We start from the raw sequence: 9,203 nt of genomic DNA on the forward strand, positions 1-9,203 counted from the left end.
TAACCCGCGACAATGTAGTCACCCGTGACAGTGTAGTAACCCGCGACAGCGTGGTAACCCGTGACAGTGTAGTAACCCACGACCGTGTAGTCACCCGTGACAGTGTAGTAACCCGCGACAGCGTAGTAACCCGCGACAATGTAGTCACCAGCGACAGTGTAGTAACCTGGGACAGTGTAGTGACCCATGACAGCGCAGTCACCCCGGACAGCTTGTAACCCGCTACAGTGAAGTAACCCGTGACAGTGTAATAACCCACCACAGTGTAGTCACTGGAGACAGTGTAGTAACCCGGGACAGCATAGTCACTCATGACAGCGTAGTAACCCGCGACAGCGTAGTAACCCGCGACAGCGTGGTAACCCGTGACAGCGTGGTAACCCGTGACAGTGTGGTAACCCGTGACAGTGTAGTAACCCACGACCGTGTAGTCACCCATGACAGCGTAGTAACCCGCGACAATGTAGTCACCAGCGACAGTGTAGTAACCCGCGACAGCGTGGTAACCCGTGACAGTGTAGTAACCCACGACCGTGTAGTCACCCGTGACAGTGTAGTAACCCGCGACAGCGTAGTAACCCGCGACAATGTAGTCACCAGCGACAGTGTAGTAACCCGCGACAGCGTGGTAACCCGTGACAGTGTAGTAACCCACGACCGTGTAGTCACCCATGACAGCGTAGTAGCCCGCGACAATGTAGTCACCAGTGACAGTGTAGTAACCTGGGACAGTGTAGTGACCCATGACAGCGTAGTCACCCCAGACAGCTTGTAACCCGCTACAGTGAAGTAACCCATGACAGTGTAATAACCCACCACAGTGTAGTCACTGGAGACAGTGTAGTAACCCGGGACAGCATAGTCACTCATGACAGCGTAGTAACCCGCGACAGGGTGGTAACCCATGACAGTGTGGTAACCTGGGACCCTGTTTGGTTTGAGTTTCTCACACACACTCTGCTGTTGTACCAATGCTTGTGGCAGCCTAACTCCCTAGCCTGCACATACTATGCCCACACACCCAACTCCAGACAATGCTTCTGGCAGTCCTGGACTCACCTGTGCACACACATACACTAAATAAACACATTGTATTTGCAAAGAAGAGGAGGAGGCAGCTGCAGTCCCAAACAATAACAGCCCCATGAGGTAGCTGTGGAAACGTGGAAGTGGGAAAGTGGAGTTGGAGCTTCTCGCCTGAGCCCCTCCACAGGGGGATGTGGGAAGTTGCTGAGGAAAGCAACATCCGAGGTAGAGACTGAAAGATGAATGGGCCAGGAGGACGTTGGCATAGAGGGGTCTGCAGGACTAAATGCATGGGAGTGGAGAACAGGCTGGTGGCAGTGGCTGGGAGGGCTGGGAAGAGAAGCTAAGGAAATAGAAGCAGGGGACGGCCGGATCCAGGAGGCCTGAGAGTAAGGCCTACATTTGTCCTGCCTCAGGAAGGGACCAGAGAAGGTTCTGATCAACAGGGCAGCCAGGCCAAGGTGAGGTTCTCAGATGCTCCCCAGTCCTTTGCATGGAGTCTGGGGGTGTGGAGGACAGGCAGGTGGCTGTGGCAGTTGTGCTGTGAAGAGATGGCTTGGCTGAAAGGGAAGCCATAGCTGGGGAAAGGGATTGAGAAGACAGAGGAGAAGGCAATGTGAGATCACCGGAAGCCAGTCACCGCTTTGCTGTGGGAGGCAGGGGCAGGGATGAGCTAAATGCATGCTCTGCTTTCTCCCTGAAATGACTGGGGTGGAAAGGGTGCTGCGAAGCTGTTAAAGACACAGGGGGACAAGAGATGGTGAAGCGCGGCACTGACAACCACTGTGACAACGTGGAGCTGCTCATGGCGTGAAGGACAGGGATTGCTGATGGGGTCTGAGAGACAGGTGAGGCCCAGACCAGGGATGGCACCCAACACTTGGTAGGTTCAGATGCCCTGGGGAGCAGGCAAAGGCCAAAGCTCTGGGAACCCCTTGGAACGGGGGTAGGAAAGAGTCAGCAGTGGGGCTGGACCAGGGAAGGGGGCTTGAAAGCTGAAGAGGAAAGAGAAAAGGAAGGGACAGGGAGGGCTCAAAGCTGCCAAGGATCTCACAGACCATTAGTTGCAGCAACAAAGAGGTCTCCAGTGCTTCGGCAAGAGTCTCCTGTGGGACAGCACTGGCAGGGTGGGAGGAAGAGAGTGAGATGCTTTGGGGTGTGACCACAAAGAGGGGAGGGGAATGGGATGAGGGCTGAAGGGAGGGAGGGGAGAAAAGAAAACCTAACTGGTAGGATGAAGTGGGCCGTCCTGAGGGCATGAAGGTCCAGGAAGTGGAACAGGTGGAGATGTGGGTTTGGGGCATAACAAGGAGTGGCTTCTGCAAGGACCTGGATGGATGGATGACAGGGAGGGGGTGAGGCCAGACTGAAGACTGGAGGTGGGGCTACTGGGGAGATGGTGCAAGAGATGCTATATTACGGTAAGGGGCCTGGGACCTGCAAGAGACCCCTGACATCTGAGAGGGCTGTGGTACCTAAGGGGATGACACTGTGTAGTCCCAACTGCTGCTAGATTGGCTGTGGTGGTGACAGTGGGTTCTCTCTTGAGCCCAGGGATGTGGCAGGCAGGGGGAGCCCAGCTAAATGGTGGCATTTGGGTCATGGTTTGCTGTGTACCCACATGGTGAGGACTAGACAAGGATGCAGCTTCCCAGTGAAGGCTGGCCACTCTGTTCTGACCATCTCAAGCCCGAAATGCTCCCACAAATGAAGCATTTTGAGTGTCATCATGGTGCCACCTGATCTTAGGTGACACAGGCACACTTAGGCAGGCTGGGGTATAGCGCCACTGGAAGAGGGCTTGCCTGGCATGCACAAGACTCTGGGTTTGATCCCCAGTACTGCATAAACCAAGCAAAGGGGCACACGCCTATGATCCTAGCAATCAGAGGTGGAGGTGGAAAGGTCAGAAATTCATGTTCATCCTTGGCTACATAGGTTCAAGACCAGTCTGGGATACAGAAGATCCAGGAGAAAAGAACCCTCCCACTCTGCAGCACACAGAAACAAAGACAAGAGATACACTAGAAACATGGTACAAAATTGGCTTTAGGGTACAGGTAGAAGATGACCGTGAAATACAAACTAATGTAGCATTCAACCTCAGGCACTAGCCCCCCCCCCCAATATCTTATTGAATATATACAAAGATCCCCAGACTCAAAACCCAAAATGTTTCTGGTCTCCAACATGTCAAATAAGGGATACCCTTTGCCACTGTCAGAGGAAAAGAGCTTCTAGAGGGAAACGGAGGGTGAGCAGGAGAAACACAGGAATGTACACAGCATGTTAGAGTCCCTCAGCCATGATTCCTCTCCCACTGTTTCCCTCGTATGTCCCCAGCCATGGCCTGGACATACTGCTGTTTGTCTGGACACAGGGGAAACGCGGAAGCCATCCTCACTTCACTCCTATACCCGTGGCGACTGTCCTATATGATCGTTATCTACTGTTAACCTTGCTTTTTTTTAAATTGATATTTATTGAGCTCTACATTTTTCTCTGCTCCCCTCCCTGCCTCTCCCCTTTCCCTTTCAATCCTTCCCCAAGGTCCCCATGCTCCCAATTTACTCAGGAGATCTTGTCTTTTTATACTTCCCATGTAGATTAGATCTATGTAAGTCTCTCTTAGTGTCCTCATTGTTATCTAAGTTCTTTGGGTTTGTGATTTGTAGGCTGACTTTCTATGCTTTATGTTTAAAAAACACTTATGAGTGAGTACACGTGATAATTGTCTTTCTGTGTCTGGGTTACCTCACTCAAAATAATGTTTTCTAGCTCCATCCATTTTCCTGCAAAATTCAAGCTGTCATTATTTTTTTCTGCTGTGTAGTACTCCATGTGTAAATGTACCACATTTTCCTTATCCATTCTTCATTCAAGGGGCATTTAGGGTGTTTCCAGGTTCTGGCCATGACAAACAAAGCTGCTATGAACATAGTTGATCACATGTCCTCGTGGCACGATTGAGCATCCTTTGGATATATACCCAAAAGTGGTATTACTGGGTCTTGAGGAAGGTTGCTTCCTAATTTTCTGAGAAATTGCCACACTGACATCCAAAGGGGCTGTGCCAGCTTGCATTCCCATCAGCAATGCAGAAGTGTTACCTTTTCCCCACAAGCTTTTACAAGGTGATAACACTGAACTGCTAAGACAGGAAGATGGCTGAAGGGGACTGAGGACCCACCACACCTGGGGAATCAGAGGTTCCCCTACCTCCTGGCCTGGTGGATGGGACCACAGCTCTGAGATGGTGACAGTGGTGACAGAGGGAGGCTTTGTGGGAAGGGAAAACAGCTTTAAATACATTGACACGCTTCAAACAAGAACAATATACCTTCAGGGTCCACGTGGGTCTGATTACAGAAATAAAGTAATCTCTGAATAATGGAAAGGTAAGACTGACACACCTTATGAGTTTTAATCGATTTGTTGGGTCGGGGGAGGGCTGCTTGGGACAGCGAGCAGGAAGAGCTGGCAGTATACACAGCATGCAGGGGATTGGGTGTAGTTTAGTTGGTAGAGCGCTAGTCTAGTGTACACAAAGCCCCGGATTCGGTCCTCAGCAGGGTGTGGAGGCACACACTTGCAATCCCAGCACCCAGGAGGTGGAGGCAGAAGCATCAGAAATTCCCAGTTACATAAGAAGTTTGAAGTTAGCTTGGGCTACATGAGATCCTGATTCAAAATAAAAGAAAGAACAAGAAAGAGACTATGAGAATAGACTGTGGGCACCTAGCACAGTGCCTGGCACAAAGGAAGTGCCTCGTTGTGCCAATCATCATCATTATAAGTGGTCATTAATTACCAGTAGTGAGAAACTAGTGCAGGGCTGGTGGTTGGTGGAAGCATTTTGAGCAATCCCAGGTGTCCGAAGGTGCGAGAAGGAACCCCTTTTTAGCACCACTTCCACTTGCCAAAGGGACCCAAGGAAATGCGCTGCTGGCCAGAGCTGAAGGGAATCCAAAGAACATCAGCTCCCAGGGACTGGAAATCAAACCAGAAGCCAAGCCCCACACTCTCAGTCTGCAGGAGCAAAGGAGTATTAGAAAAATGAACAGCATTCCCTGACCCCTACTGAGTTCAGCTAGAAGTGCAACCCAAGCTGCACCCCGGCCCTGAACTACTCCCTCTGCTATGCGTCAGAGTCTCCTGGGTACAAGGCTGGGCATCCATTCCCTAGAGTCTAGAAGATGAATGGGGACCAACTGGGCCAGCAACAGTTCTGTAGGGCTGTGTAAGCAGAGGGTGACTCTCTCTCTCTCTAGAAACTGGCAACCAGGTACCTCCCTGCACAGTGAGGTGTCCTGACAGGGTGAGATCACACCCAGCTTGGTGTGACTGAAGTCACTTACCGTGGGATAAGTAGGTTTCTCAGAGGGCGTGTCCTAGGAGACATTGGAGGCCTCATTTGCGTCTCACCCAATATCATTGATTTTCTATTACACAATAAGCATGGTAGAAAGGCTTATAGGTGTGAGGGCATGAAACTATTTCCCAGCCCACAGAGCAGGCACTGTTACTATGCCAGCTCCAGAGTCGAGGAGGTCAGCTGGGAGGGGCAGCCCAGAAACCCATTCTGCACCCATCTTGATAGTCTCAGTGTCTTCATTAGGATATAATTCAAATTTAAAGAAAAAATTTAAGTTTAATTTCCTTATAACTGTCATTAAGAGTCCCCAAATAGCTGGGCGATGGTGGTGCACGCTTTTTTTTTTTTTTTGGTTTTTCGAGACAGGGTTTCTCTGTGGTTTTTTTTGGAGCCTGTCCTGGAACTAGCTCTTGTAGACCAGGCTGGTCTCGAACTCACAGAGATCCACCTGCCTCTGCCTCCCGAGTGCTGGGATTAAAGGCGTGCGCCACCACCGCCCGGCTGGTGCACGCTTTTAATCCCAGCACTCAGGAGGCAACTACAGAGTGAGTTCCTGGACAGTCTGGGCTACACAAGGAAACCCTCTCTTGAAAAAAAGAAGGAGAAGAAGAAGTCCCCAAATATTGAAATTTGAGCATATTTTCTTGTATTACAGTTCCTTCTATCTCTATTTTTTGGTAAGACTGTCATGAAAAAAGGTCACGGTGGCTTCCTAGCTGAAACCCATTTCTCACCCCTTACACTGGAAGTCGACAACAAAGCTACAACAGGGTGAGTTTCTCCAGAGGCCTCATCTTCCCAGATCTTTCCCTGTGTGGGGGCACGCCTGGCTCTCCCAGTGCGTCAACATTCCTACTTCTTCTAAAGACCGAAATCAGACGAAGTTAGCATCTACCTCATTTTAACCTACACCTCTTTAAAACTTGCTGATATTCCTTTATTCAGAGGACGCAGCACCCACAGGGCAGCTCACAGCCATCTGTAACTCCAGTATTGGGACTCTGATGCCCTGCCTGGTGCCTAAGGACACTATGGACATGTGGCACAAATAAACAGATGCAAATAAACATTCATGCACAATAAAATAAAATAAATATCTTAAAAAAAAACAGTTTTACTTCAGAGTACAGTCATGTTCGGAGGTGTCAGGTATCCCTCAATATCCACAATTTGATGACACAACTTAGCCCACACGCGATGTCTTAGGGTTTCTATTGCTAGAATAAACTCCATAATCAAAGCAACTTGGGGAGGGAAGGTTTTATCTCATCTTATAGCTTGTAGTTCATCATCCAGAGAAGTCAGGGCAGGAACTCAAGGCTGAACCTTGGAGGCAGGAGCTGATGAAGAGGCCATGGAGCGGTGCTGCTTATGGGCTTGCTTCCCATGGTCTGCTCAGCCTGCTCTCTGGGACCACCAGCCAGGGACAGCACTGCCCGCTACTGTCCCCCCACCCCCCACGTCAATCAAGAACATACACTACAGGCTTGGCCACAGGCCAATCTGGTGAAGGAAGGCCTCTTCTCATAGAGATTCCCTCTTTCCACTTGACTCCAGCTTGTGTCAAATTGACATAAAACTCCCTAGCAGGGAGTCTTCACATATTTGTATCCGAACGCCTTCAGAGTAAACCAAAGACATGAGGCCCCTTTACCTAATACATCATGAGTATTTTCTGAAATCAAGAGCACTCTCTACAGCTCACAGAACAACTACCAGGAGGAGGAAACTGATCATGCTGTGCTTTGAGAATATAGTGTTGTCTGCTACAAGTTATCACTCTTCCTAATCCATCTGTTTGCCCCGCCGCTGGTTTACTAACTTGGATCCCTGGTGAAGGCTGGGTCTGCCAAGTTCTTCCATGGTAGAGTTACTATTTTCCCTCTAGAGTTAATAATTAACTAGTTCAGGCCAATGAGAAAGCGCAGCGGATAAAAGCGCTTGCCACGCAAGCCTGATGACCTGAGTTTGATCCTTGGGACCCACCGTGGAAGGAGAGAACTGACTTCTGAAGGTTGGCCTTGTGACATACACACACACACGTAATAAATAAAATAAAAACATAAACATAATAGTTAATAGTCTTATTAAAATTACCTTGAAACTGTGAGTCTCTTTTAAAATATTTTTTATCTTTGATTACGTGTAGGTGGGGGGTGTACACGTGAGTACAGATGCCAACTGGAGGGCAGAAGTCAGAGGTTTCAGATACCCCCGAAGCTGCAGTTACAAGAGCTTGTGAGCCACCTGATGTGGGTGATGAGAACCTAGTTCAGGTCTTCTGCAAGAGCAATACATGCTGTTAACTGTTGAGCCAATTCTCCAGCCTGAAATATCTTTTTTTTTTTACTTTTAAATTTTATTCATCATCATCATCATCTCTCTCCCCTCCCTCCAACACCCTGTGTGTGTGTCTGTGTGTGTGTGTATGTGTGTGACCCGTTTAGGTCAGGAGACAACTTCGCGAGGCCAGTGCTCTCCTTTGACCGTCACTTAGATTCTGAGGCTTCACCTGCTGAGCCATTTTGCTGGCCCCAAACTATGTGGGTATCTTGCTTCTTGTCAAACACAAATTCCTGCTGATGATCCCTGCTACAGTGCATTATTACAATGAGGTGGCTTGGTGGCCATTCTCTGACGCCATAGTTCTCTCCACCTGAGGGGCTTTCCCCACTTTTGGCTATTTATTTCAATCACTGTAAACTCAACATTTCTCACTTAATAGGTTATGATCCATTGTTGTTCTATTTAAATGCCCAAGTTGTGCAGACTTAGCTAGTCAGAGCTGTCTCAAGCCAGAGAGCCCCGCTCCACTTTTTTAGCTTACAGGAAGGCAATTTATTGACAGAAAAATAACCAGAGAAGTCCTCTGCACAGACAGCGACCACAGTGACCTTCCTTCCTGTGGGGGCTGTCAGGAGGTAACATCCTCAATCTGCCTGATCTTTCACCCAAGTGAGCAAGAACTCTGAGGATTGACAGGTCCTCAGTCCAGGAGTCATAGCCTTGTTTCCTCCTGTGGCCCCGTTTGGTAGACAGAACAGTGCCCAGGTCCTTGAAGCCGGCATGATGGCATATGGGGAGGCCTCATCCTGGTCAGTCTTCACCTTCATTCCACGAGTCCCTCTTGGCAAATGGTTTCCTTTCCAGAAAGACCAGTGACATGGACAAAGGTCTCATGAAAGAAGCAAAGATGTGAGCCGTACTGAGTTCTCTCCTCCAAACACTTGAACTCTGAGGTCGAAGAGCTATTCTTTCTCATTTGCCGTCACCTCGCAGGGTAACATTTTCTCGAGTCATCTCGGGACTCTGCCACTGGAAAGAGAAGGCCAACCACACCTTTAAATGCATGATTGCACAACAGCATTGACCATTACCAAAACGAGATCAACTTCTCCGGGCATCAGGGTGTGGACGCTGAGGTGAGGACTCCTCTGTCCTCCTGGGCTGAGGGTTTGGCCCAAATCTCTAGCCACGTGGGGTTCCCACATGCCATACAGGTCTACTGGATTCCTTCACTGGTTGAAAACCTACTATTTGTCAGGCATGGCCTGAGCTCTTTAAAAGGTAGGAAGATGTGTGTGTGTGTGGGGGGGGGGGTGAACCGGATAGACAGCTAATGTTTGTGTACTTTCTAGGACTGAGAACATTAGTCCAGAGGCCAAATTTTTAAAAATTCCTTTTCTTATTGATAACTTTGATACTTACCTTATTCATTCGTTATGTGTCTGTATGCGAGTGCACACATCACAGTAAGTATGTGGAGTTCAGAGGACAGCTTCCATCGTGGAAGTGGTGGGGA

Source organism: Microtus oregoni, unplaced genomic scaffold (genome assembly GCF_018167655.1).
Source record: "Microtus oregoni isolate MIOR12 unplaced genomic scaffold, Mior012 000022F_ref0000154, whole genome shotgun sequence".
Taxonomy (NCBI): domain Eukaryota; kingdom Metazoa; phylum Chordata; class Mammalia; order Rodentia; family Cricetidae; genus Microtus; species Microtus oregoni.